The sequence below is a fragment of the Salminus brasiliensis genome, chromosome 4 (genome assembly GCF_030463535.1).
Source record: "Salminus brasiliensis chromosome 4, fSalBra1.hap2, whole genome shotgun sequence".
In the NCBI taxonomy this organism is placed as follows: domain Eukaryota; kingdom Metazoa; phylum Chordata; class Actinopteri; order Characiformes; family Bryconidae; genus Salminus; species Salminus brasiliensis.
In genome coordinates, this window is record NC_132881.1 from 12,923,427 (window position 1) to 12,932,154 (window position 8,728).

Here is an 8,728-nt window from a genome sequence, read left to right on the forward strand (position 1 = left end):
TTAGTGAGGTCAGTATATTGGTTGATCACCCCACCTAATAATCCCCAACTCTCCAACCCATCTCTAAAATTTTGTATGGAGCACCATCCATCATTTCAGAAAACACAGTTCCACTGCTCCACAGCTCAATCTAACCTACAGGGGCTAGACAAGCTGTGTGTGTGTGCATTTGCACATCTGTGTCAGCAATGGGTGCAACATAAAGTAGCTGAAAGCATTGTTTAGAAAGGTTGTCCACAAATATTTGGACTTATTGTGTAAGTTAAGTGAAACGCTTGGTAGGTTTGAAAGTAGGTTACTCTCAGACAACCCTGAAAAAAGTGCAGTGGTTGAATGTTCTTCACCTCAGGCATCAGCTCTCCACTGGTGTCCAGTTCAATATGGAGGGTGAAGCTTGTTCCGGTGGCCTCAGTGATACAGACCAGAACTTCCACACTCTGTTGGACAGCGGATCTCCTCCCATAGACACTGCTTGATTTACCAGCCTAGGACCAGAGGACCGGAAAGTGATCCATACTGAGGCCATGGAACAGCAGGGATGTCTCTCCACCAATGAAGCTCATCTCTGGGACTGAATCAGGAGCAGTGGGTGTTCTGAAGGCAGTCTGAATCAAGAAGCACAACAAGAAGATTCAGAACCTGATTTCTGAACATCTTCAGTTGAGTCATGTACAGGTGCTGGTCATAAAATTAGAATATTTTGAAAAAGATGATTTATTTCAATTCCATTCAAAAAGGTAAACTTGTATATTATATTAATTCATTACACACAGACTGATATATTTCAAGTGTTTATTTATTTTAATTTTGATGGTTATAACTGACAACTAATGAAACCCCAAATTCAATATTTATATTATATCTATCAATATATATATAATATTGCCGTTAAGTAAATTCTACTCAGCTAATTTTATTATTAAAGCAACATTTGTGTTACATACAATTAATAAAAACATTAAAAAACTCGATTTGATTTTAAACTACATATATTCTTATTTTATTATGTGTTGGTAACTTTTAATTATTTAGTAAATATTAATGAACCCCAGTCCCACTTTTTACAGTGCATTGCTTCTTAGTAAGTCCGCTTCATGTCCACATCAGAAACAACTGAGTTTCCATTTAGTCTAGAAGGACAAGACTTTACTCTATGAGGCCAAAACTTTGTCATAAGCCTAGACTGATGATTCCCAACTCCACTCATTGAAGCAACACTCCACTCATTGAAGCAACCCTCCCTGCTTACTTTCCAGCTCTCTTTGCTTTAGCACAGCTGATCCAACTCATCAATGGTTTGAGGAGCAGCTGATCAGTCTGATCAGTTCTGCTAATGGAGAGAGAATGGATTTCTGATCACTGAACTGATGAGCTCAGTTAACTCATTACTGCCAGTGTACAACCTATAGAACAAAGCCCTTATTTAATGAACAGGGACATGTCCAGGACTTCTCAGTAATGATCCTCTATAGTTTCTATAATTAATAAAAAGAAATCATTATTCACAGGACCCACAGCATACCTGCATCACAAGTACATGTTCAAATCTATACATGCACCACAGTTTAGCCTCACAAAAACTGGTACAGACATCCTGATGAAATTTGAGATCTGGAACTTCTTAGTGTGGCAGACCAAGCTAAGCTGCAGTTGTTCTACAGGATATTATCAGAGTTATTCACTGACATATTTCTCAGGGCAGTCCAAAATGCCTATGAGAGCCGGCTTCTCCTCATTCATGGCTGCTGCTTTGTTCACCTTCAGCAGTTTTTAGGACCAGACCATTAAGTAGTCTGATAAAAGAGCGGAAAAGGTCTGTGCTGATGACTCTTTTTAACCGTGTCCTAATCTGAGGAGACAAGGACAGACATTAAATAATAGCTACATACAGCACACTTGAATAGAATATATACAGTAAATCTGACATTTACATTTACATCTGACTTGTGTGACTGGTTAGCTGTCTCTCAGTGACCAGAGCTGACCATCTCTCGAGGATCTCCTTTTGGGTTCCTTTGTATGTTGTACAAATTCCACATGAGATTAAGATAAGCGAGTGCAGATCATTTAATTCCTGCAGTATTTTCAAGCCTGTCAAGCAGAATGGCATGATCTACGGTGTCAAAGGCAGCACTAAGGTCAAGCAGCACAAGAATAGTAGTGCAGCCTCTATCAAATGAAACGAGGAGGTCATTTGTGGCTCTTAGTAACGCTGTTTCAGTGCTGTGGTTGGGTCTAAATCCAGACTGAAAGACCTTGTAAATGCTACTGTTGTGCACAGCAGCAGAAACACTGCTTTTTCTAGGACCTTGGCTATGAAGGGGAGATTTGAGATTGGTGTATAATTACCAAGCTCATTGGGGTCAAGGTTAGGTTTTTTGAGAACAGGTTTGATAATTGCTGAATGAAGGGATTTAGGTATGTAGCCAATGTTGAGGGAAGAGTTAACTATAGCCAGTACTGGTTGTATAACCCTAGGCAGAACCTGTTTAAACAACTGTGTTGGAACAGGATCTAGTACACATGAGGATGACTTTAATAGGCTATTCAGAGTATTCAGAGTGTGCATTAAAGCTGGTGCACCATTCATCAACATTCACTGCAGTGGTCAGGGACTGACTATGAATTTTTAATGTTTTCAATTTTATCCTGCTAATGTCAGCAGGAATGGCTGAGTTAGTTTGTCTGTGACTGCTGGTGAGTTTATTCACAGTATTAAAAAGGAATCTGGGGATATTTTTGTTATTGTCTATTAGTGATGCGATTTATGAGGATTTGGCTTTAATTAAAGCTTTTTTGTATTCCGCATGACTATGATGCCATTCAAGCCGTAGAGAGTACGCATATGGTCATTACACCAAGGCGCTAGCTTTCTCTCCCTAATTTGTTTGATCTTAATTGACGCAACATTGTCAAGATTAGAGCGGAGCACAGACAGCAGATCATCTGGTTCATGCTCAAGTTCTATATGATGAGATGGGCTGGAGATGGTTAAGTCTGGAAGGTTATTAATGAATACACTAGCTGTAGACATTGTTATGGTACGTTTGCTCATAAAGCGAGGCATCAGGTGGATATCCTGGTTTAAGACTACAAACATGATTAGGTAATGGTCAGAAATGGAGTCAGGCTGAGAAATGCTTACTACATGTTCTGTTTCAATATGCAGGGTCAGAACTAGGTCTAGTGTATGGTTGGACCTATATCTAGGAGTTGGACCTATAACATTTTGAATGAATCCCAAAGCATCTAAGATTGATTTAAACCTAATTCTAAGGGGGTCCTAAGGACTCTTTTCAAAGTGAATACTGAAATCTCAAACAATAAAAGCCTTATCAGTTGTGGTGGAAATCTGTCAGAGAGTGATGAAGCAGACAAGGGAATATGCATTGAGTAGCAAGTTTAATGAATCTGCACGCAGCTCGTGACCACGATACAGACTGCCTCAATGGTATTCAACATACATACTTATAGGAATATCCCCCACCCACCCTCACATGTTGCATACGCATCCTGAAGTCATGACTTACGACACCTGGCACCTCCTAAGAAGGAGTGTATGTAATTAACACTAGTGGTGTGTGACCTCTGGCACACTTTTCTGCCTATTGTTGATAGATTTAAGACACTGTGCCCCTGAGTGTGAGGGTGAGTAAGGGGACAACATGATTAACTGCTCTGTTTCAGCTAATGCTTACCCATATATTTCTTATCTGGCCTCGGCTGGCGCCAGACATAGTATCAGAATGTACTGTACAACTGTGCAGTAGATTATATAGAACAGAACATGATTTACGAATACGAAATATTAAGGGGATACAAGATTAAATGGATACATTATGAATCAGCATGATTACAATATTTTTCATGACACAGTAGAGACAGCTACTTCTGAAAAGAAGTCAGCAATTTCACTAACAAGATCTGTATAAGGTCCAGGAGGACGATAGACTGTAATAAGCAGGAAAGAGAGCTGCTTTTTAGAAGCCGGAGAAAAGCCTGCCACTTTTAGAATAAGCACTTCAAACGATTTAGCTTCATAACCTGAGTTTAGGATTATGCCTAGAACTGAATCATAGATTGTGGCAACGCCGCCACCACGACCACACCTGAGTGGATAACTGCAGTAGTTAAAGCCTGGGGGAGTTGATTCATTCACAGCAATAATTCATTAGGTTTAACCCACGGTTCACAGAGACACAGTGAACTGAGGAGGTTTACAGTTAGAATTTCATTGACAATGACGGCTTTACGTGTTAGAGACCGTACGTTTAACAGCCCAAACTTAACGCAGGAGTTGCTAGTACTCGGACATCACGAAGCGCTGTTGATTCTGATTGGGTTGTTAAAATTGATTTTTGAACGTCTATGATTATCTGCAAGACTAAGCACACACCAAAGCTCTGCATACTGTTAGTCATAGTCTGACGCCAATAAAAAAGGGTTGATTTACTCATTGTAGCAGTTACTGATTAAAGATTACCCAAGGAAAATGCACTGCTGGGATTCAAACGCAGAACCTCCTGTTTACTAGACAGGCGCTATAACCAACTAAGCCGCGGCGCCGTACCTGACTGGTCTTCTATATCAATACAATATAGCTTCAGGCAAACTCAAAAACATTCTCTTCCATACAAACTTCACACAGACAGCAAAAACAACTTCCCTGATTAGGAACCTCTGCATTTTCCAGAAACAAATAACATCAACTCTGAAAGCTTGTCTCAATTGCTTAAACCTATCATATACATGTACAGAGTACTAGACCTTGTCACACAGAATGTACACACAAAACTTTGCATCTTTTGTTTACCCTTCAGGTTCCGTTTAAACATCTTTTAATGGATCAGCAAACATTATTCTGATTCAGAAAAGGCTAAAATCCAACATTTCAAACTGCTTCATCTCACTTTTCACAAATACATGCAGAATCTTCTACAGCACAAATATGTTCCAATACCCCAACATCAAACAGAATATTTCTGAAAGTTTGAAATTGCTATTAATTAGGTAAAAAGACTAGACAAAATCTTGCAAATAAAAGTACAAAAGGGTAGTAGACAGGGCTATAAAGAAGAGGAAACACTCCTGACTCTGGTGGGACTCAAACCCACAACCTTTGAATTGCTCCAGCTATTCATCTAGAAGTCCAATGCGCTATCCATTGCACCACAGAGCCCAGGTTAAGAAACTGGTTCCTTGGCCAACCTTCCTATAAAATAACAGTAGTGCTGCTAATATTTGAGGCAAATAATAAATTTACTATGCATATGTAAATCCCAGTGGTCTGATGATTATCTGCAAGTCTAAGCACACAACAAAGCTCTGCATACTGTTAGTTATAGTCTGACACCAATAAAAAAGGAGATGATTTACTCATTGTAGCAGTTACTGATTAAGGATTACCTAAGGAAAAGGCACCACTGGGATTCGAACCCAGGATCTCCTGTTCACTAGACAGGCGCTATAACCAACTAAGCCACGGCGCCGTACCTGACTGGTCTTCTATATCAATACAATATAGCTTCAGGCAAACTCAAAAACATTCTCTTGCATACAAACTTCACACAGACAGCAAAAACAACTTCCCTGATTAGGAACCTCTGCATTTTCCAGAAACAAATAACATCAACTCTGAAAGCTTGTCGCAATTGCTTAAACCTATCATATACATGTACAGAGTACTAGACCTTGTCACACAGAATGTACACACAAAACATAGCATCTTTTGTTTACCCTTCAGGTTCCGTTTAAACATCTTTTAATGGATCAGCAAACATCATTCTGATTCAGAAAAGGCTAAAATCCAACATTTCAAACTGCTTCATCTCACTTTTTCACAAATACATGCAGAATCTTTTGCAGCACAAATATGTTCCAATACCCCAACATCAAACAGAATATTTCTGAAAGTTTGAAATTGCAAATAATTAGGTAAAAAGACTAGAGAAAATCTTGCAAATAAAACTACAAAAAGGTAGTAGACAGGGCTATAAAGAAGAGGAAACACTCCTGACTCTGGTGGGACTCAAACCCACAACCTTTGAATTGCTCCAGCCACTCATCTAGAATTCCTATGCGCTATCCATTGCACCACAGATTCCAGGTGAAGAAACCGGTTCCTTGGCCAACCTTCCTATAAAATAACAGTAGTGCTGCTAATATTTGAGGCAAATAATGAATTTACTACGCATATGTAAATCCCAGTGGTCTGATGATTATCTGCAAGTCTAAGCACACACCAAAGCTCTGCATACTGTTAGTCATAGTCTGACGCCAATAAAAAAAGGGTTGATTTACTCATTGTAGCAGTTACTGATTAAAGATTACCCAAGGACGAGGCACCGCTGGGATTCGAACCCAGGATCTCCTGTTTACTAGACAGGCGCTATAACCAACTAAGCCACGGCACCCTACCTGACTGGTTTTCTATATCAACACAATATAGCTTCAGGCAAACTCAAAAACATTCTCTTGCATACAAACTTCACACAGACAGCAAAAACAACTTCCCTGATTAGGAACCTCTGCATTTTCCAGAAACAAATAACATCAACTCTGAAAGCTTGTCTCAATTGCTTAAACCTATCATATACATGTACAGAGTACTAGACCTTGTCACGCAGAATGTACACACAAAACTTAGCATCTTTTGTTTACCCTTCAGGTTCCGTTTAAACATCTTTTAATGGATCAGCAAACATCATTCTGATTCAGAAAAGGCTAAAATCCTACATTTCAAACTGCTTCATCTCACTTTTCACAAATACATGCAGAATCTTCTGCAGCACAAATATGTTCCAATACCCCAACATCAAACAGAATATTTCTTAAAGTTTGAAATTGCTATTAATTAGGTAAAAAGACTAGAGAAAATCTTGCAAATAAAAGTACAAAAAGGTAGTAGACAGAGCTATAAAGAAGAGGAAACACTCTCGACTCTGGTGGGACTCAAACCCACAACCTTTGAATTGCTCCAGCTATTTATCTAGAGATCTAATGCGCTATCCATTGCGCCACAGAGCCCAGGTGAAGAAACTGGTTCCTTGGCCAACCTTCCTATAAAATAACAGTAGTGCTGCTAATATTTGAGGCAAATAATAAATTTACTATGCATATGTAAATCCCAGTGGTCTGATGATTATCTGCAAGTCTAAGCACACACCAAAGCTCTGCATACTGTTAGTCATAGTCTGACGCCAATAAAAAAAGGGTTGATTTACTCATTGTAGCAGTTACTGATTAAAGATTACCCAAGGAAAAGGCACCGCTGGGATTCGAACCAAGGAGCTCCTGTTTACTAGACAGGCGCTATAACCAACTAAGCCACGGCACCCTACCTGACTGGTTTTCTATATCAACACAATATAGCTTCAGGCAAACTCAAAAACATTCTCTTGCATACAAACTTCACACAGACAGCAAAAACAACTTCCCTGATTAGGAACCTCTGCATTTTCCAGAAACAAATAACAGAGAGAGATATAGGGGGCACTTTTCATCAAACTAATTTTGACAGGTCGTCTCGACCAATCAGATCGTGCCACGTCATCAAACCACGCCCCCTGTACGTCCCTCCCTCAACCAATCAAAAGCCTGCATTTTCACCGGAAGTCCCGCCTTCTGGATATCCCGCCTTCCGGAAGTCCCGCCTAATGTTTTGCCGTCCAATCGGGTAGCTGGGGCACTTTTCATCAAACATATTTGACAGGTCCCTTCCGACAACCGTTATCAATTCTCACATACCAATGCTGTGCCCATGTGTATGTGTGTGCGTAATCATTGTATGTAATGGTGAGCCTAGCCGGGGTCAAAAGTTCCTAGTCCCCAGACCTTCAGTCAGACCCTGATTCATCAAACTTATCTGACAGGTCCCTTTCGACAACTGTTACTCATTTCCACTCCCCAAAACTGTGCCACGTGAGAGAGAGATAGAGAGATAGAGAAAGAATTGATCAGAGATCTTTAGACTTTTATTTACCATTCAATCACGTATTACACGCAATGATTCGGTAACATCATTTAAAAAAGGCGCCCAATCAGGTGGCCGAGATACATACGATCGAGCAAATCAGAGTATGCAACGTCATAAGTCTCCACCTATTCATTCAATAGGCCCTGTAGGCCAAAGGATTTAAAGGGTCAGTGTTTGTGCGGCGGTTAGGGTTAGAAGATAGCCGTAATAATCATGGCTTCTGTCACAGATACTCCCAAAAAGATGAAACTGACTCTGGCTAAAAGGCGATTGCGTTTGAAAGACACAGACACGATTTATGCGTGGTGTTTGTCTAACGGCTATTATTTCGGGTTCTATTATCATGAAGAAAATGATGCGATGATTTTGTACAGCGGGCCGACATCAAGTTTTGCGGATGCCTCTGAACTTTTTTCCTTGCAACGCGATGAATGGCATACTTTCAAAAGACATTTTGGTTGTATGTATACTTATATTAAATTTAGATATTCGGATTGTAAAGAAGAATACGACGAGATTTTTAATCTAACGTGGAAACCTTGCAAGTCGCTGCGAACATTCAGTCTTTGTCCGAAAAGGAGTGAAGAAAAGTTTGAAGTATGTCTCACCGTAATTTACATGATCAGATGTTGCGCATTTGAGGAAGAATCTAATGAGAGAGACTTTCAGATGGTCTTTAAATGGAAAGATTTTCAAAAGATGATTCTCGAATATTTTGCAAAAATTGACGGCACATTCAATATGGTAAAAACA

General features: G+C 39.7%; 2 non-coding genes across 2 annotated transcripts; both read right to left on the reverse strand.

The window, feature by feature from the left end:
• Positions 1 to 5,415: 5,415 nt before the first annotated feature.
• trnat-agu (transfer RNA threonine (anticodon AGU)) lies at positions 5,416 to 5,489 on the reverse strand. The gene has a single exon. It is a non-coding gene; the product is annotated as a tRNA-Thr (tRNA).
• An 850-nt stretch (positions 5,490 to 6,339) lies between these two features.
• Positions 6,340 to 6,413, reverse strand: trnat-agu (transfer RNA threonine (anticodon AGU)). The gene has a single exon. It is a non-coding gene; the product is annotated as a tRNA-Thr (tRNA).
• Between the last annotated feature and the right edge of the window lie 2,315 nt (positions 6,414 to 8,728).